The 21,511-nt window shown below is 45.4% G+C and overlaps 1 protein-coding gene across 1 annotated transcript in view; it reads right to left on the reverse strand.

The window, feature by feature from the left end:
* LOC147626793 (fructose-bisphosphate aldolase-lysine N-methyltransferase, chloroplastic-like) overlaps positions 1–21,511 on the reverse strand; it is a 142,871-nt gene that overhangs the window by 1,187 nt on the left and 120,173 nt on the right. The window lies entirely within an intron of this gene.

A 21,511-nucleotide genomic window follows, 5' to 3' on the forward strand; every position in this document is an offset into this window, starting at 1 on the left:
ATGGGATCCGTACAAACATGAGCTAGCCGATGCCTGGGTGATACAATATATGTTAAGGGTGGAGCATTGACATTAAACACCCCCCTCAATGTCCACCCGAAGGTGAACTACCTCTATGAACCGATGATGAGTCGATGAAGATATTGCTCCATCTGGTCCCTGCTTCTTGATAACCCTCAAAAAGGTGTAAACTTGGAGTTGTATGATCCATTGAACAAGGGATATGGGAATTTAGAAATAGAGTATAGATGGATCAAAATATAGGAACTAATGTGCTAGAAGTTTGCATGGCCGCTAAGGCAATTTATACATTTTTCTCATGCTAGCACCATTGACATTTAGAGGAGACAACAAAAGAGTAAAGATCCCAATGGAGGAAGATTTTGGATTGCAACCATGATGGAGAAAGACACACCTCAAAGACTTCAAAAGCTGGATATTATAATGGTCCACTCTACCTTAAGCTAATTCCAAGGTGTTAGGTTGGAAGGAATTTAGTGAGCTCAAGGAGAAGGAACCGAGTATGGTGTTTAACTTCCCATACTTCTTGAACCCACAAAAGATGAAAGGGCACAAGTTGAAGAGCCTTTGTGAAAATGTTAGTACAATTCTATGTTGTGATCTTAACCTCCCTAAACATGATGAGCTCGTATACAAAGTGGTAATGAATCTTGATGTGTTTCGTGTGAGCATGAAACACACGACTCCAAGCAATGGCCATGTAACACTGGTTGTCACATTGTAGCGTTGTGGGCTGCTTCTACACCCACACCCATGTCTTGTAGAATCCTCCTTGGGCACAATGTCTCACATGATGCAAAGCATGTAGCTTTGTACTCAGTCTCTATTGATGAGAGTACAATAGTAGACTGTTTCTTACTCATCCAAGAAATGCATCCTAAACCAAGAGAAACAATACCCTATAACGGAGCACCTGGTGTCCGAATCAACTACCCAATCTGAGTTACAAAAGCCACTGAGGGTCTTGTCTGCAGCATAGGTGATGCCGTACTCTAAATGCCTTGGATGTATCACAACACCCGCATACCTACTTTTCAATGATTCTCTGGAGTCTTCTTGGAGAACTTGATCAACACCAACAACAAAACTAATGTCTGGCCTAGTATTACACAAGAAAATAAGACTACCAACCAATTTTCTATTGAAAGTCTCATCCACAAGGTCTGAAGTGTCTTCGGCGGACAACTTCAAATCAACCTCCAATGGGGTACCACTTGCCTTACATTCGGTCATGCCAAATGCCTCAAGTATCTCACTTGCATATTTATGTTGACTATCTCACTTCTACCAAACCTTAATCCCCAAACAATCATGCATAAGCTCAAGATCAGTCATCTCAAACTCTACACTAAGCATCTCTTGTATTTGTGAGATCTTTTTCTAGTGATCCCTTGTGTACATAGAAAACAACCATAATGCATTCCCCGCTCCAAAAGACATAAAATTTGAATTTGAAGGGCTGTGTATAAGTCAATAATCACAAACTAACCATTGGACCTTTGATACCATGCTCATAGGGTTTGTTTCTTCTCCTAGAGTGCCTTCGATAACCTGCAAACTTTGCTTTCAGAACCTGAAACTACGAACCCAGCTAGCTAGCTACTCCACATAAACTGTAGCATGCAATAGGTTGATCGTCGTAACGTGCAACAAAACCTTCTTTAAACCTGTGAGTTTATGCAATCCACTTTACTTTGAGAGAGAAGAGTAGAGAGAGAGAAGACAGAGAGTCAACACTAGATTGGGTTCCAATTACCTACCGAAAGCAACCCCCCCCCTCCCACCTCCCAAAAAAAAAAAATCAACCTTTGATACCATGCTCATAGAGCCTGTTTCTTCCCATAGAGTAAGGATGACCTCCTACCGTAGCTCCCATCCAGTCGCCCTAAGGATCATGGCATTGAGTTGGTCCCCGAGACAAAACCGCCGAGTAACTTCCCCTATCGCCTTTCTAAGACATTGGAGGGCAAACTGGACCAACAGCTTTTCCAATTACTCCAAGCTGGATTTATCCAGCCTTCATCCTCGCCTTTTGTTGCCCCTATCTTATTTGTGCAAATGAAAGACAAGTCCGCATGTTTATGCATGGACTACAGGGCACTCAATAAGCTCACAGTGAAAAACAAGTTCCCAATGCCCAAGATTGAGTATATCCTTGAGTGACTCAATGATGCAAAGTTCTTTTCGAAGATAGATCTCAAGAGTGGCTTTATCATCAGATTTGGATCTTTACGGCTGACATACCAAAAAAAGTCTTTAGGACTGAACGTGGCCACTACGAGTATGTGGTGATGCCATTCGGACTCACCAATGCACCAACGACATTTAACAAGATGATGTCTCGGGTTTTGGTGGAGCTCATAGCCTATAGGAAAGTGTCTATCCATCTTTTTAGATAATATACGCATCTTTTCTACTACTGCAGAGCAGCATGAGCGGGATGTTGAAAGGATCTTGCAACTATTACAAGACAATGACCAATACATGAATGCAGAAAAGAGAGAATTTGGAGTAGAAGAATTCACTAGTTGAGATATGTTACTAGTGCAAACGGGATTAGTCTCGACCCTGAAGAGGTAAGGGCAATTCTCGAATGGGATGTTCCCAAAAATGCTCAGGAGATTTGCTCTTTTGTAGGTCTCTGTCAAGCATACAATTCACACATGGATAAATTTTCCGACCTTACAGCACCTCTTACAGATTTGCTCAAGGATGTGAAGACGCATCAACAGAAAGTGTTCGTTTACGAGCAAAGCACTCGAGGCAATGAAGAAAGTTGCCTCCGTTGGTTCTCAAGTTGGCTTGATGGGATGATCCTTTCAAGGCGATTACTAATGCCAGCAATTTAGCCATGGGAACTGTCCTCGAGCAAAAAGGGCACCCAATGGCTTATTATAGCCAGTTATTCGGTGTATAACAAAGAGTTATTGGGGGTGATGACAGCTCTTAAGCATTGGAAACCTTTCCTTTATTATCGAGCACTTAAATGGCTACAAACCATGCCTAGTGCCCAATGGAGTGACAAACAAGCAAGATGGAGTCAGATCTTCCAGCAGTTTAGAGGCATGATTGAATACATTCTTGGCAAGAATAACCCCCTTGCCGATGCTCTAAGTTGCAAAGGTACCATCCAAAATCTGCAGGTGTCAACTATTGTCAAAATACAAGGAGTCTGTTTCAACATTATGAAGGCTCAGTATGAGGATTCTTTGGAATTCAAGACTTAGTATAGATTGGCCATTCAGCCAGAACCGGGTCACTATACCATCCAAGATGGCTCGTTGTTTTACAAGAACCGGCTCTGCATACTAAGGGAAAAGCGACACACAGTTCTTCATGATGCACGTGACTCGTCCATGGTCATCGAGGTATCAACAGTACGTTGGAGAAGCTAGAGCGATGCATTTGAATCTCGGAACATAGTGCACGATCATTGTGGACCGATTCACTAAGTTTTGCATGTTCATTCCATGCAAGTAATCGGCCACAGCCGAAGACATTGCTCGCCTGTTCATTCAACATTAGTACCTCATTGGTGGATTGCCAAGGATGATGACATCAGACAGAGATCCCAAGTTTACTTTAAATTTTGAGAGCATTATTCGACAACTTCGGGACAAGGTTACATCTGCATAGTGCATTCCATCCCCAGACAGACGGCCGGACAAAAATATATAATCAGTTGGCATTTGATGTTCTCAAAACGTATTGCCATTACAGGCAGTCGCAGTGGGAGCATTATCTTCCTTTGGTTCAGGTCATCCTAAACGACACTCATTCATCTAGCATTGGTCGGACTCCAGGCAGCATTTGACCGCCGTTTCTCGTCACTTCTTACGAGAATAGTGTCACCGTCCTTGGAGGCCAACAAGACCACACAAACTTTTTCAAAGATCATTAAATCTGTCAAGGAGCACCTTACTAAAGCATAGGAAGCATACACCAAGCAAGCCAACGAGTCAAGATGAGATGTCAACTATAAAGAAGGGGATTGGATATATCTCTGGATAATGAAGCAAGGATTGAGGCAAGTGGGCAAACATTGTCCCAAGCTTTCCTTTCGCAACTTTGGACCCTTTTATATCATCAAAAAGATCAGTGATGTCTCCATGAGACTTAAACTTCTAAACAGTTGGACTATGCATAATGTTTTCCATGTTTCTTGATTGAAGCCCTACATTGGTCCAGCTTTGCAAGATATTGCAAATGAGCAACAACCGGATGTGGTAGAAGAAGCCAAGGTCATTGAGCCTGAACGGATTCTCCTCCACAGATGGAAGCATGGATCCGGTCGAAGACAAAGACAAATCTACACGAAGTTTAAAGACGGTGGTACCCATGAAGCCATATGGCTTGATGAAGAGTTCTTTCCAGAGTACCCCCAACTCTTCGCAGACTACTTGGAAGCCATGAACCTACTGCCAAGCTAAGCAGGAGGGAATGTCACATGCACCACACTAGAGTGCTATGTGACACACTAGCTCTACATCAGTGCAACATTTGGACAATAGGATTACCTTTTTAGGAACATTTTGTCATATGCCATGACCCCATTGTGAGCCCAAGTCCAGGACATGTTAGGCACGAGCTACGTAGGTCAATCTCCAAAGCCTTAGGGCATTTGCATGTGTTAGTCCTCTTACCCACTTTCACCATATAAGTACATGTCGAGGTCAACCCTAGCAATAGGTATTGGATTAGCAAGTATTATAGGGTCATATGCACATGGGCCAGCCTATGGGCCAGTCCATAAGGCACCCCATTATGGGGGTTGCCTTGCATATGGGTCTATACACCCTATGCCACCACAGAAAGCATGTCGGCCATCATAAAGCATCATGGATAGCATGGGCAGCCAGTCCTCGACAGCCTGCATATGCTTCCATACAGCAGTCGGCCAGCATAATGGACAAGCTAGGGAATTACGCACAGCATTTAAATGCTATTTTATGCATTTTTCCTTGTCCAAAAACAGGCCGACAGCTCTGAAGTGAACCGACTAGGAGCCAAATTCATATATAAGCAGGCGCCTAGTCCATAGCATAAATCATTGCATAACAAATCAGTCTACAAGTATTCGAAGAGAAGTTATGTGTGCCTAGAGCCTCCGGCTTCTTGTGCATGCATTCAGCATTCAGCACTTTACTGTGCTACAGCCACAAGGCCTCCGTCAAGATCCTCTTCAGCATTCAGCTAGCATATGTGCATCCCTTAGTTCTAGATCATAGTGGTCACTGAAGAGTTATTCAAGGTATCTTGGAGAGCATATGGTTGAGCTTGCATTCGGTCTTCTTCGTCCTTACATTGGACAGCCCTCAATCCTCACTCATTGTCATTGTACAAAGTTCTCCAAAGAAATACAAGCAAATACTCATGCTTGCAAGGGAAGAAGGGGGGGGGGGGGGGGGGGGGGGGGGGTGCTTCATTGGGTAATTGGGACCCAATCTAGTGTCTACTCTCTATCTTCTCTCTCAAAGTAAAGCGGATTGCATAAACTCACAGGTTTAAAGAAGGCCTTTGTCACATAGCTTGTAACCGGCTATGTAGGGCTCAACCGAACATGGAGCACAATCAGCGAGGGTGTCCAGGGTTCAAGGGTGAGGCGCCCGGGCCAGAGGGCCGCGGACGGCCGGACAAGTGTAGGCCACTACATAAGCACGACAGTGTGGATTCTTATCCACACTCCTCTAAGGATGGGTGGTGAACAAAAGCCCTCCTCTCCTCCCTCATCTTGGTGGCTATGGTGGCTTCCTATGGGTAACGCAACATTTGTATCAGAGCCGCGTTCCAATAGGCCTTCTCTCTCAAATCACTCCGGGCGCGACCTTGCTCCAAAAAAACGAGATAAGATTTTCATGGTAAAATGGTTCAAATGTCATCGTTTTTTTCCCTATTGCGTGTGGATAAGGTTTACACAAAAGGAGGCATTTTTTGGAAAGGAAACATGTTTTTTTTCCCTTCTTTTCACTCAAATTCGAAGCATAAACTCTTTGGTGCGTTGGCAAACAAACTGTGTGACAAGGTGAATTTGATGGAGTGTGTGTGTGTGTGTATTCAGTTCTACCTTCCTCTCATCAGGTTTTCTCAGGGGGAGCTGAAATTATTTATGTCCACCATCTTGGAGATATTCTGGAGATCGAAGCAGGGGAAAAAGAGTGTACGTTTGCTTTCGGCAAATCGTTTGTGTATCCCTAAAATGCATGCATGGAGGCTTGAATATCCTTAATTTACAGGTGCATATTCTTGCCCACAGAGGTAAACTGATGCTTCAATTTCTGGAAGGCACTCAGCCTTGGACAGCGATGATCCGTCATTTATTACTTCATCTGACGACTTCGGCTTTTGGCCATTGGCAACCTACTCATTGGGAATTTATTCTTGGTTACATTACTGGCAAAATTAAGGGCTGTCCTCTCATTTCTGGCTTACTTGCTGATTGGAAGCTTGTCCTTTCAAATTTAAATTGGAATGGTCGTGACTCCTTACAAGGCAACTCTTTCCGCGCTGAGAGCATCCATTGGTCCAAAGCATTTTCAGTTCCCCTGGCGGTGCAAGAACCCCGGCGTTCATATTTTCTCCACTCAAAGGGTGTTACCTCTGTGGGAGATGTCATCCATCCTGATGGCTCCCCTCTTTCTTTTCCACAGGCTGCTGCACATTATGGCTTGGGACCTCACTATCGTCGTCTTTGGCGTGATATAATTCAGATGCTTCAGCCTTTTTTGCCGATTCCACTGTTGGAAATTCGAGATCGCCTACAGGATTGGACTATCTCCTCTTTTGATTCCTCATGCCATCCCTTGAGGCTATCTGATATTACAGTTGCTCGTCTGTATAAACATTTGTTGCCATTGCCTTGGGTTTCTGAACGGGCAAATCTCTTCTGGCATATGCATCGGTCGTCTTTGTGGTGGAAAAGACGATTGCGATCTCTTTGGCATTCGAAGCTTCCTCTTCGACAACAGCTTTTTTTGTGGCGCGTTCTTTTGGCTGTTATTCCCTCAGGACAGTTTCTGGCACACAGACATATATCCTCATCCACTTGCCATAGATGCTCTGCTTCCAGGGAGACAGTCATTCATATTTTCTGGAACTGTCCTTCTTATCGTCAGTTTTTTCTTCCTATCATCCAGCTTCTGCGGGCTAGATTTCCATATATGAAATTTGGAAAGTTTTTCTGGCTATTTGGTCTTCATTTGCCCAGACCAGAATTCACTCTTTTCTTCTCATGGGTGCGCTACTGGGCTTTATGGACACTATGGAAAGTTCGCAACCATGGAGTTTTCGGTGATGCGGCTTTTTCTGCTTTTTCTTTCTTTCGGTACTCCCTGCATCAATCTTTCTTCGATTGCATGCAGGTTGACCAAATAGCTCATGATGTATATTTGTCTTATATTGACATCTTCAGTGGATGTACTTTGAGACTATCTACTTTGGATAGTCATCTTGTAAATCTAATATACTTATGATTCCACACAAAAAAAAAAGTGTGTGTAGGTGGGAGAGTTGGAGCTGCTGCTGCCCACACCCTGCCTGTGTGCCCTGCCTGCGCCCTTCTGGCTGCCCGCTTCTGTCCGCCCCAGTGCTCTCCGCCTGCCTTGCGTGTCCCCTCCTTTAGCTCTTTCCTTTTTTTCCCAATCGCTAGTCGCCTACCCCCTTCTTGCTGCTGTTTTTTCTGCTCCACAGCCTGCTGCTTGTCCACCTGTAGCTCGCCCCTCCCTGCCCGTTTGTTTGTCTTTTTGCTCCCTGCCGACTGCTCATAAATATTTTACCCTTTCCTTGCTCATCCCCTGCTGGTCCTTTGCCCGTTGATTTGTGTGTGTGTTGCCAGTGTTATTTCCTGTTTTATACCCCTAGCCTTCCTTTTCTTGTTCTCTTCTCCCTCATCATGGCTTCAGATGCAACCTTGTTAACCACTTATGTGCGCAAGAAGCGCACTCAGGAGGTCAAAAGACGATGTGCTGATTTGATTTCAGATGCAAGTATGGATGCAGAGGCTCAATATGTTTTTGATACTCTGAAAGAGGACTTCCATCAATCTCGCCAGGATTGGAGCAAGCCTGTTCCTCAGGTTACTTATAAATTGCAGCTACCATCTCTGGTACAACCGCTTAAGAAGCTCGCACAAACTGCGATCATTATCTTCTTTCCAGGAAAGATACCATCTGCCAATGATGTTGCGCAATGGATTCAGTATATCCTTGGTGGCTCTTTTGTGGAGGGGGTGTACTTTGCCTCCCGTGGATTTTATGAAGTTCACCTCACCGATGCCTTGCAGAAGCAGCGTGTGCTTGAATTTTCTCCTTTATTTTATGGCAGGCAAATGGTACATGCTATGCCATGGTCCCCCAATAAGGACTATCAAAGTCTCATACGACATCATTGTCCTGTCTGGGTGGAGGTGGTTAATTTCCCAGACTATATGCAAGAAGAATTGCCAGGATTGGCCGCTGCACTGGGCCAAGTTATCTGTCCCCCTCGCCTTGCTGGGAATCGTAATAGATTCTGTATTTTGTGGGACACAGATACCCCTACCCTCCCCTCCATTGCAGTCGAGGTTGAAGGTTTGCCAATGGGCCAAAAGTACTTTGAATTGAAATGGGGAATTTTTGCAGGTGCTTGTTTTTCATGCCATAAGTACGGGCATCTCGCCTCTGAATGCCCTACTGTCTTGCATCCCCCTCCAGCCACTGCTATACCTTCTCCCCTGGTTCAGCCCACTCATAAGCAAGAAACTGTTGGGTCCAAGAATTTGGATAAAAATGCCTCCAAAGTTGGGAAAGTGGCTTCGCAAATGCTACCCACAGCTAAAGGCAAGGACAAAGGTAAAGAGAAAGAGAAGACCCCTGATAATGATGGTTTTTTACAGCCCAAGAGGGTGTTGAGGCAAAGACCCCTTCAATCTCGCCATTGGGATGCATCTACTCCTACTCCAGGCCAAGCCTCTACCTCAGCCACTCCCCCGGTTCTTCTCAATTGGGTTGGAGTTCTCAAAAAACACATTCCTGTTTGTGAGTCTGAGGAAGGGCTATCCTTTGACCCAGGGAAGGAAGGGCTGCAGCCCATGATGGCTGATGCTTAAGCACTCTTTGGTTGTATATTCTTGGTCTCCTCCTTTGTATATATCCTCATGCTTGACAAACTCCATTGTCTTAATGTACAGGGCCTCTGCAATCCTTCTAAGTGGAGGCTAGTGTGGAATTATGTTTTAACCAGGCAGCCGGACATTCTCTATTTGCAAGAACATAACCAACATTTTTTGGCTAGCCAGGCTGGCTATTTTGGGGGCTATGATATCCACTATGCAGGTACTAAGCATTTCTCGGGTCTTTGCATATTGGTCAGACATGAACTGCAGCCCCAGCTTGCCTTCAATGATTGTGATGGCAGATGGCTGGTGATTCAATGTGATGTCAATGGTGATATTTGGGAATTTGCCTCTGTTTATGCCTCGCAAACTTCTGCTTCCAAAGCTTCCATGTGGCATGCTATTGCTTCTTACCCATGGCGATCTTGTGCTCTTCTTGGTGGAGACTTTAATAACTCTCCCATGCCATCAGACAACACTACTCATAGATCTCATATGATCCCTTCTGAAAAGCGATCATGGGAGGAGTTACTTACCACGACACATGCACAAGATTTATGGACAGCCATGCACACTGGAATAGTGGGCTACACCTATCATCATAATGCCTTTACTAACTACTGGGCTCGCTTGGATAGATGGTATTTACTGCATGCTCAACAATATACAGATTTCACTCTTCATATTGAGGTTGATCACTCTCTTGGTCTTTCTGACCATGCTCCTTTATGGCAGAATATTCAGTTTGGTCAGCCATAGGATGATATGCCTTTACATTCCATTCGGATGAAACATATCAATAAAGGATACCTGCAGCATGCACAATTTCAACAATTGATCCGATATGCCATATTTCCTCTTGCAGCCCATGCCCATTATGACTGTAATTTTGCATGGCAACGCCTTGTGGACAGGCTTCAGCATGCTATTCGTGAATATGGGAGTAATTTCATGACTGACTGGAGAGCTAAAGTTCAGCATGCCAAAGCAATAGTTCAGTCCTTGACTGCACATTCCCAATTGCAGCCCCTCTCCTCTCAACAAATGGACACTCTCTCTCAGTCAACAGCTCTCTTACAAGCTAATGACCGACGGAAATTGGCCAAGTGGCAGGTTCGGGCAAGGATGACTCAATTCATGGATAAAGGCTGCTCTTCAAAATCTTTCTTTCAAAGGTTACATGCTTCCAGGAGGAAGACCTCTTGCCTCAGAGTCCGTAAACTGGATGGTGAATGGACTCGGTCTTTCTCAGAGATCCAACATGAATGCTTTTCTTATTTTCAGAAACTGTTTGCACCCCCTGCTACCACTTCTTTGCAAGAATTACAAGCTCGGGATACTCTTTTATAGCATGTTCTTCCCATTCTCAACCCACAGGAAGCTCTCAAACTCGATATGCCTTTCACTGATGTGGAGCTTGATGATGCCTTGTCCCATCTCAGCACTGGTAAGGCACCAGGGTATGATGGCCTCACGGTGGAATTTTTCTTACACTTTTGGGAAGACCTTAAAGGTGTTATCCTACAAATGATTAATGAGGCTTGGCATACAGGAGTACTCCCCCAATCATGGAAGCATGGCATAGTTAAACTCATCCCCAAGCGGAATTTGTGTGAGCATCTCATGGATTGGAGGCCCATCACATTGATGCCTGTTGTTTACAAACTCTTTGCTAAAATGCTGGTGCAGCGTCTTCACCAAGTGCTTTATGAGGGTTTGCATCCCTTGCAATATGGCTTTGTTCCTAGGCGGCAGATCCATGATAATATTGGCAATGCTCTCATGGCTATTGAATATGCAAAATATTCTGACCAGGATGTTTTTATTATGCAAGTGACTTTGCTAAAGCTTTTGACACGGTCAACTGGGATTTTATCTCACAGACAATGGCTCAGATGGGATTTGGGCCAAAAATGGCTAATGTCATCTATTGCTTGTATGCTGACTCTACAGCCCAATGCATCCTTGGTAATCATCTTTCTCAATCTTGGTCCTTGTCGTTCCATCAGACAAGGGTGTCCACTCAGTGCCCTCTTATATGCCATTGCCACTCACCCACTTCTCAGATACCTGGATCATCTTACCGCGCAGGACCTTCTCATTGGTCTTCAGATTCCGGGAGCCCCTCCCTTTATGGCTCAGGCATATGCAGATGACTCCTCCTTTATGCAGCATAATTCTCCACAGCAGCTGAAGACTCTTATGGACACTCTCTCTATATATGGCATGGCTGCTGGCTTGCATGTCAATTTTGACAAATCCAACCTCATACCTCTGCATCTATATGATTGGCATGTTCTTTTATGGCCCGGACACATTATGCAGCCCTATGATGTGGTCCACCATCTTGGTTACCCTATTGGCTGGTACATCACTAGGAAACAACAGTTAAAGTGGATTTTTGACAAACTTCATGCCAAGCTCCACTACTGGAAGCTCTCCACCTGGCCACTCCATGTTAGGCTCCGGATTGTCCAGTCGATTATCATGGCCTATGTTCAGTACTATTTGCCTTTGATACATTGGACCTCTCAGGACACTTCTGCTTTCATGTCTCAGGCTATGGAGCTGTTATGGAAAACAAAGTCTTCTGCTAAAGCTTTAAGACTTATGAGGATGGCAAAAGTTTGTTCCCCGAGGATGCATGGCGGATTGAATGTGCTGAATATTGCGCATCATGTCTTGGCAAGGAAAATTCCTCTCCTACTCACCTTTTTTCGTCAGACGCAGCCATGGACTCATATGCTTGCAACCATGTGCATGGCCTTACGCACTTCTGCACATGGTGCATGGATCACTGATCACTGGGAGGTCATTTTGGGCAGATTTGTAGGTTCTATCCCGGGCTGCCCTTTTGCCACTTCACTTATTTGCGATTGGAAACAGGTCCTTTCGCATGCTCATTGGGCACCCTCCCTTTTATCTCGTGCCAATTCCCTTCGGCAGGAAAGCATTTACTGGAGTGCTGTTTTTGATTCTCCATTGGCCCTGCAAGAGCCGATTCGGGCATACAATCTCAGCAAATTGGGGATTAGATGCATAAATGATGTTGTTGATGCTACTGGTCAAATGCTTTCCTTCCCTCAGGCTATGGCTTCCTATCCACTAGCCATGCATCACAGGTTCATTTGGAGGAAAATTGCTGACTTGTTGCAGCCTTTTCTTCCCATCCCTCCTTTATCTAACAGGGACAGATTACAAGATTGGCAGTTACACCCGGTGGGCTCAAATTCTCGTCCTGTTATTCTTTCTGACCTAACGGTTAGGACAACATACTCTCTCCTCCAGCCATCACCATGGATTCATTCACATGCTAATTCTCTTTGGCATATGACAAAATCACTTGCTTGGTGGCGAAAGAATCTTCGCAATTTATGGAGGAGTAAATTGCCTCTCAAGCAAAAGCTTTTCCTATGGCGTTGTCTTACAGGTTCCTTATCTGTGGGGGTCACTCTTGCTAAACGAAGGATTGCATTTGCTTCTTGTCTTCGATGCATGGCCCCTTCTGAAACGGTGCCTCATTTGTTTTGGACGTGCTCCAGCACTAAGGCCTTCATCCGCAAAATTTCCATGTTACTTCGCCTTCGTTTCCCTAACTCTTTTTTTGGGAAACACTTTTGGCTTTTTGGCATACTCCCTACAACCACGGTCCATTACTCTTTACTTTTGTACTGGGTCAGATATTGGGCTTTCTGGACCATATGGCAGGATCACAACATGAGATATTTTGGGAAACCGTTTTTGCAATCTTATCAGTATTTTAGAAGCTCCTTACGGCAATCTATTTATGATGCTTGCCACCAAGGAGATCTTCATCAGTCATGCCTGGAAATAGTTCCTCTTTGCTTCTGATTTCCCGTTGAGGCTCTCCGTTTTGGAGACTCTCATGTAAATTTCTTTGATAATATACTGTTCATGGATTTACCCAAAAAAAAAAAAAAGTGTGTGTGTGTGTATTAGACAGAGAGCTTGCTAGCTCTAGTCATCAAGAATAAATTTAAAAAAAAAACAAATAGCAGAGAGCGACGGGGGAGAGAGAGAACATCAGGCCGCACACGCAAGAGTTCTCTCTCTCTCCTTCAATCAGCGCCCCACAAATGGCCACAATCCAGGGGGCGGCCACCCAACCCGGCCAGCAGCAAGCATGACAATGCGACAACATCCCTCAACAACAACATGGCGGCACGCGCACTTGCGTGAGAAGAGATACACAGAGGCACAATTTTCACAGCCAAGCCCACCGGTTGACAGCAAACGTACATGCGGCATGTACTCCTCCCACAAAGCGCACCTGCGAAGGTGTAAGGCGCTCCGGCGGTAAACATCCAACCATATAGATAGCCAACGAGAGAGAGCTGAGGTGACGAGCAGCTGCGTCCACGTGGGTGGATAAGGTTTACACCGGCTGCTGCTGTGCTGGCTCTGCTGTTGCGCCTTGTGTGGGAATCAAGGTTGCATGATGATTCCCATGTAGATTGGTCAAACCCAACGGTGTGAGCGCTTGTGTGTGTTGCAGAACCCTAGAGAAGGCGCTTCCTTGTTCTCCTCTGTCAACGGAACTCGAAGCCGGGCCAACTCAACAAAGACCAGCACCAGCAGTCAAGAAAGCCACAAACAGTTGTGACTCGTGAGAGCCCACAACGAGCTCTCTTTCTCTCCCCTTCTCACCTCTAAAGTCACGTGTGTGGTGATACACACAAGAAGACGGGAGTGTTGACTTTTATACACATAGACTAGACACAGTTTTGTACACCGGCATTGACACACACCGCTCCGTCATAGACAGAGGTTTTCGTGTGCGCGTATCCACACGGGGCGAACGGAGAGCATCCATTTGGTGTCATTTGGATAGTTTGTTCCATTTGTGCATTCCGTAAAGTTTTTTGCATTTAAATTTTCCCTAGTTTTTGCGAGTATTATCAGCTGTTTCCAGCCTTGCACAAGCCGAGCTCGCCCGCATGCGGCGAGCTACCCTTGCATGCCAGACGAAAGCCATTCGTCCTCCGTCCACTTCATGACTTGGCACACAGGAGCCGAGTGGGGTAGGAGGCACGTCCCTAACCCCATCCTTGTCCATAGACGACCCCATGGTTCCGTCCGCAAAGACTCAACACACCCTAACGATAGTTGACCAGTCCATAGAGACTAGCAATACACTGTTGGACCCCGGCACAGATGACAATGTGGACGAGTTCGGTGACACCAATCCCGATGCTCGATTCGAGGCTGATGCCTCAGAGCAGGAGGTCTCAATGCAAGTCCATTTTGCGGCTTTTTGCCATAACCCAAACCTTAGAACAAAATTAAAATGAAATTTTGACCATCCTTATGAGTTTGCACCATCGTTTAGACTCATGCCCGGCCACTCATATTGCTAGTGTCGTGTCTCCTACGCCCATGCATAGAAGAGTTCAGTTTACTTCTTCTCCAGCAAGAGGTTGGGACTACCGTAGGGTGGCAGTCTATAGAGTTTGCCAAGGAGTCCATAGTGATTGCTGGGATCTTCAAGAATCTCAAAGCACCGAGCTTTAGGAGAGAAGACAAGGAACGCAACAAAGATGCAGTCAACATCTTCTTAGAGAAGCGGTCAAACTTACATAACCTCACGCATACACCAGAAGATGTAAGGCCCATCGAGACAAGCTTATCCTTGACGGGCAAAGCATATAAATGGTGAATGAGTTTGGCCAATAGCGCGAGACGCCCTTGTACTTGGGTAGAGTTCAAGATAGCATTCCGCCGCAAAAACCATGAAAAAATAGAGAGAGAAACCCTACGAAGCTCCAAAAACAGCAGCAGTATGAGAAAGCAAAGAAAAGAAAATATATGCTTTCACTGCTTTGAGGCGGGGCATAGCAAGATGGCTTGTCCCAAGCCGGGTGCTAAAGCTAGAGGTAGTTCTTGCGATGCCAAGAAGGATGGTAAGTCCTCTCGGCAAGTTCATACGGTGCAAGTGTTGCCTCTCCAACCTCGGAATTTAGAGAGGTGACAGTCTGCCATACGGACAACACTCATGCATGTTGTGTTCACAAGCTATGTGGTGGCCATCTTTCGGGCCACATGATTTGGTTCGTTTATATGGCAGGATTGCGGACCGTAGAGTCACCATTATGATCGACGATGAAGCCACGCACAGCTTTCTTAAAACTACTCGTTAGTCAAAAAATTAAAGCTACCTGAGACCAAGAGTGACCATAAGTACACAATTTTGCTTGCTTATGGTTATGATGAAACTATTTGGGACACGGTGGTTTCGAAAGTTGTGCGTTATGATGAGCAACCTATTGCATGCTACAATATGGAGGTTCGTGGTTCTGGTTCCGAAAGCAAAGTTTGTAGGTTATGGAAGGCTAGCATAATACCTTGAAACTTTGCCAAGAGACCATCCAACTTTTGCGTCAAAAAAGTTGCTAGTTGAACAGCAACCTGCTCGCTACTACAGACATAAATCAAAGCACATTCCGCTCCTTTTCTAATGGTTCTTTGGGCCTAGATATGTGAGATGAGTGGAATGCCAAGAATACTTCTATCCCCATGAATCAAGACAAGCTAAAGAACACCATCAACAACTCTGAAAGTGTCCTGTCTCCAATCAAGAATGGGTGCATAATCTCTAAACCACTAAATGCCGAGAATCGTATCAGGCCCCAAAAGAGATGAGACAATGAGGTCTTGTTGAAATGTGACCTTTTAAACCTTTAATTCGAACTGTTGAGCCTTATGGGAAATGTGAGTGCGAAGATCAATTGGTCCTTTACCAGGGAATCTTTCTTAGTATCTTTGCTATTCTAAGCTCCCTTCCCCGATTGGGATGATGACTGTTGAGTGGTGAATGGCTATTGTTGGGATTTGGAGCTAGCCTGGATCTGCTTGGGCTTACCTCCATTCAACATCATTCCTTCATTCCGAGTGAGAGTGAGAGCCTTGTCATATGACTATGGCTCAAAATTATGCACGGTAAACCTAATGTTTGTATCCAACCCTTTAATGAACTGTTCCAATTTATCCTCCCTCCTAGGATATCCCTAACTACACATATGCTAGTTGAATGGAATGCACATATGCTGGCTGAATGCTAAAGAGAATCTTCACGGAGGCCTTGGGATTGTAACTCAATAAAGTGCAAAGTAGTACCTTTTAGGATATTTTGTTGTATGCCGTGAGCCCCAATCTAGGACATGTCAAGCACGAGCTACGTAGGTCAGTCTCCTAGCCATAGCGGTCAGTGTCAGGTCAGTCCTCTTAACCCATTGTGGAGAATTTAGTAAGTGTTCATCATGTAGGTACATGTAAGGGTTAGGCATGGCAGTAGTATGCACTAGAAGCATTTAGTTGCGACACACCAGAGCCCTCAGAGAGGTCTGCCATGTGTAACACGATTCCAGTGGGAATCAGCTTTCAAAGGGAGCACACGGAAAGCAGGTAGAGCTAGAGGATAGGGAGGAGTGGCCATTCTATTCAGAACAAAGCTTCAGTCGAGGATCAGCATTATCAGCAGAGACCCACAAGCCCGTTTTATGTGGGTCAGATTTCAGCTGACAGAGGCTGAGATAATGTACATCGCTGTGTGTTACTTTCCACCAGACACCTCACATTATGCCACGAATGCAGAGAAGATAGAGGAGGAGATGGAGAGGAGATAGAGGAGGTGGAGGAGTCCGGAGGGGCTACATCACCATACAGTGCGCTCTACACGGTACCTCAGACTGGAGAGGTCTTACTAGTGGGAGACTTCAATGCCAGGACAAGGAGCAGACAGTGCACTGCATATGATTTTGAGGGAGATCCCATACATCTACCTACTCTAGAGGACGAGGACTCTGGATCACGGAGGGTGTCAACAGATACTAAGCCAGTCAAATACTATGGACGGGAGCTTCTAGAGCTAAGATCACGCCACCGTCTCCTCATCTATAACGGGATGATGGCCAAAGCTAGGAGGACTTACATGCTTTCCACATGGAGGTGGAAGTGGCACAGTGGATTACATCCTAGGCTCTCGGGAGAGAGTTTAGCTCATACATGATTTCTGAGTACCCCCCCATACCAATCGGAGCTGATCACACATACTTATCTTTCACCATGATAGCTACCCCCCCTCCCCCCGCCTCAGCACCCACCTCCACCCATCACACCACTGTCCACTTCACTCATGACTGTGATCACATATTTCAGGATACCCTTTACCATGGTCTACTTGACATGGATCCCGCGGCAGCTCTGGAGATACTCACATCATTGTTGACTGATCTACTTCACTCCTCTGCCATTGCCAGCTTCCCTCATACCACCCATACCCCCTCTAAAGCTAAAGTAGGGGTAATTCCCCAGAATGGTTGGTACGACGACGCGAAAGAGGCTTGGAGGCAGTTTTGTGAGCCACGACCACCCACACCCATCACTGCTCCTACCACCTGGCATGATTATACGAAGTCCCTCTACCATGTACTAGATCAGCCCCCGTTACCCTCTCCACCCGATCCTCAACCCACCACCTCTACTTTTTTCACTTCGAGTATGGTAGAGAAAGCTCTTAAGAGGCTACATCATGGGAGATCCGCAGATCATATAGGGATACGAGGTGAGCACTTCTCTTCTGCCGCTACCACCATAGCTCCTTTCCTTGCACATCTCTTCAACATGGCACTTGTAGAGGGCTTCCCACACACATGGAGCATGAATATCATTACCCCCATTCACAAATCAGGTGACCCGATGGACCCCGGGAACTACAGGAACCTCATGGTTGGCCATATTATGGCCAAGATATATGGATTAGTACTTGAGACAGAGCTCCAGCTCTCTAGCCAAGAGGGAGGGTCTTCATGCTCCAGGACAGCCTTGGTTCCACAGTAACTTCTGCACACTGGATCATACCTTCACCTTGAAGAGCCTGATTGAGCAAGCCAAAGCACGGGAGCAGAGACTCTATTGTTGCCTTGTGGATTTCCACAAAGCATTTGACACACTGCCACGGGACCGGCTCCTACAAAGATTGCAGACTCTTGGGGTGCCTTCAGATATGATCTGAGGGATCATTGCTTTATATGAGAGGGTGACGGGACGAACCAGATGCCCACGCGGTCTGTCAGAGGAGATACATAGTACCATGGGGGTGAAGCAGGGCTGCCCACTCTCCCCGACACTCTTTGGCCTGTACATATATGAGGTCACGGACTTCATAGACAGAGGAGGAGGGAGTGGTGCATCTCTCAGGGGTTTTGGTCATTTTACTACTCTATGCGGATGACATCATTCTGATATCTAGCTCCCAGGAGGGACTGTAGTGCCACATGGACACCTTAGATGATTTTTGTACACAGAGAGGCCTTTCAGTGAACCTTGGGAAAACCAAGCTCATGATCTTTCACACTTCCAGACATGTTATGAAAGATACAATGATCACATATAGAGGCAGTCAGGTGGAGGTAACAGAATCATATGCATACTCTGGTATTACCTTCACTAGTAATGGAAGCCGTTTCTTCATGAGACAGGCATCACAGAACAGGCTCACCCAAGATTATGGTGCTTGCATTGATGGAGCGACAATGTCATCAGGCTCATTTCCAAGAGCCTCGCACCAAAGGATGCCTATTTGACACCTTAGTAACCCTAACGATGATGTATGCAGCACCAGTATGGGCCCCTAACCTCTCCACATATGATTGGCATCAAATGGAGAGACCATAGATCCTCGTGATCTCCAGGATGATTCGCAACAAACTATCAGTACCACATGAGATCATCAAAGCAGAGCTCGGAGTGCCACCGTGATGGTAGAGGCTCTATTTTAGACCATAGCCTACATCAGACGCATCAGAGCCATGGGTCCAGAGAGACTACCCCACTTAGCCATGAAGTCTTCACAGAGTATTGCTACAGAGGGCCATCACCCATCATGAGTGGTTCTCAGCACATGGGCTCGACATGGATAGATTACCGCCCTTCCAGTATGATGATGACTCCCATACTTTACACTCTCCCAAGAGGAGAGGAATAGAGTTCTAAGATAGGATTTGATCTAGATGCACACCAGGGAGACTTGGTTGGGTTCCCTTCCCACCAAGATGCAGTACTTCAAAGATCATTTCCTTAGATTCACAAAAGATGGATTTGTCAAACGACCAGGCTACATGGATGTACACGTCTCACGCTATGAGGGTGTGACTATTAGTCAGATCAAAGTTTCCTCTCACACTTTGGAGATTGAGGCAGGGAGAGCAACACGGACCCCTAGAGAGGACAGAGTATGTAGATTATGCCACAGAGAGGTAGAGTAAGAGGAGCATTACATATGCAGATGCCTTGTATATTATGAGATCAGAGGGAGATACCACTGCTTGTTCAGAGAGGGTTTTGGCCCACTTAGCCAGGTGTAGGAGTATCCTGATCAGAGATGCCCAGGCCTTTTCCTCCTTGAGCTACACCGACATAGAGAGCGGCTTCTACAGGTGTAGAGCCAAAGATCCCAGCCACAAATCACCAGCTTCTTCAGGCCTATCAGCAAGCCACATCCCCCTCCCCCTATATCCGACGAGGGCTCACACTACAGAGAACCTCGGAGATCAAAGCTGCCAAGAGACCGCGACTACCCGGACTCCATCAGGCCCAGTCTGCCTAGATCCAAGCATGATACCACAAAGCTATGGAGAAGAGAATCCAAAGGCTACACCACGGCACAGCGGATGCGAGTGTCCTTCTCGCCCCATACCCCCGTGTATGATGTACTACACCCCACCATCTCCATTGGGTGGAATTAGTAGTATACCACTTATCATGATTGTACATCTATAGCATGCTAGACAGTGACTGCATATGATTAGGATTAGCTTTTCATTTCAGTTTTTCTTTCCATGATACTCAAGACATGGACTTGTTGTATACAAATTTGTCTCATTGGCCAATCTCGCCTTCCGTAAACGTTAATATATCTTTTCTTTCTTTCTTTTTCTGTTGATCAGCTAGTAGCTCCTTCTACATCAAAAGATCTGCGTTTTTGATGCTACAGCCACCATTATCATCATTAAAGCATGCACCTCTTGTAGTCGTGTACATCTGTATTTCAAGCAGGCCGCCTCCTTGGGGCTGTCCCAACGTCTAAAGCCTACCTCCTCCAGAGGTCTTCCTTCTATAGTAGCCCAATGACTCCTTTGTGCTCGACAATTCCACCATCCTCTGCAACAACTCACATGTGTCATAAGGTATTCAATGCTCATATCATTAGCTTTTTGACATAGAGTATCATGGAAGAACTCTTTTCTTCCCTCAGGGTCCTCTGCCATGGCCACCATCGTGCCAAAAAGGACTTCAATGATCTGTATTGCAAGCACCATCACGAAGCATATGCTCCTTGCAAGTACATGTGTCCCACACTTGCGATCAAGTGTGAGAATCTTTGAAACGACGCCGGATCTTAAGCAGCATCGAGGAGGATGATCTTCTTCAATTTTTAGTTTCTATTTTTGTTTGAGTCTTGGGTTCTCTGCCTAGGTAGTCCCCCAAAATCATAGTTATATATTTTTGGATCCTTTCGGATTTTGTAACACCTTGTTTCTATAAAAGACTCCTCTCCATCATTCCCTTTTTGCCCTTGCTTTAGGCGAGGGGGTTGTTTTGGAATGTTGATGTAGGCTATCTTTGTCCCTCGGGCAAGACTTGACCTCTAATCTTTCGCAAAGACCATGCTTGTTAATGCAACTCCACCATCACTCCAAAGAGGGGTTTGTTGAGTATTTCAGAGTTAGGTTGGAGTCTAGTCAAGTGTCCTTTGTGGTGTGAACACACTAGGTGTAAACACCCTCATATTTAGGTTAAAAAGATAAGTCCTTAGTGCCTATAAAAGCATTGTACATGGGGGAAGTATTATTATAATACAATCATTCTTGTGGTGCAATCTTGTTGTCTCTCATACTTGAGCTCTACTACTTCTCTCTCTCCCTCTCTCTCTCTCTAATCCTTGTACTTCATTACCATGGCTTGAGGTCCATTTCCTCTTTCCCTCAAGCTTTATCTCCTACTCACACACTCCACCATGATAGTGATATTTCACCATGTGTGATCTCCTATGATATTCAATAGGCTTTAGCAAGGAAAACCAATCCTTGTTAGTGGTCATACATGCCTAGAAACCCCACTGTCAATGATTCAAGAATCATCATGTGTTGCAACATTAGCTCTCTCCCTGCATACTTCTTCAATGACAACAAAGAGCCCTATTTTTGCAGCATGATTGCATTCTTCCTTGTCTTTAGAGTGTCATTATTGGCATCTACCTGCTTTTTCCTATTTTCTTTGGCCATGTGCCCTTTATTGTTACAGTAAAAGCACTTTTCTGATTTTAAGAGTTCGAATTCTTACCCTTCTCGGTGTTAGCAGAGAAAGCCTGATCACCACCATTGT

The sequence above is a fragment of the Cibotium barometz genome, chromosome 21 (genome assembly GCF_041138505.1).
Source record: "Cibotium barometz isolate CiBa-2024 chromosome 21, ASM4113850v1, whole genome shotgun sequence".
Classification (NCBI taxonomy): Eukaryota; Viridiplantae; Streptophyta; class Polypodiopsida; order Cyatheales; family Cibotiaceae; genus Cibotium; species Cibotium barometz.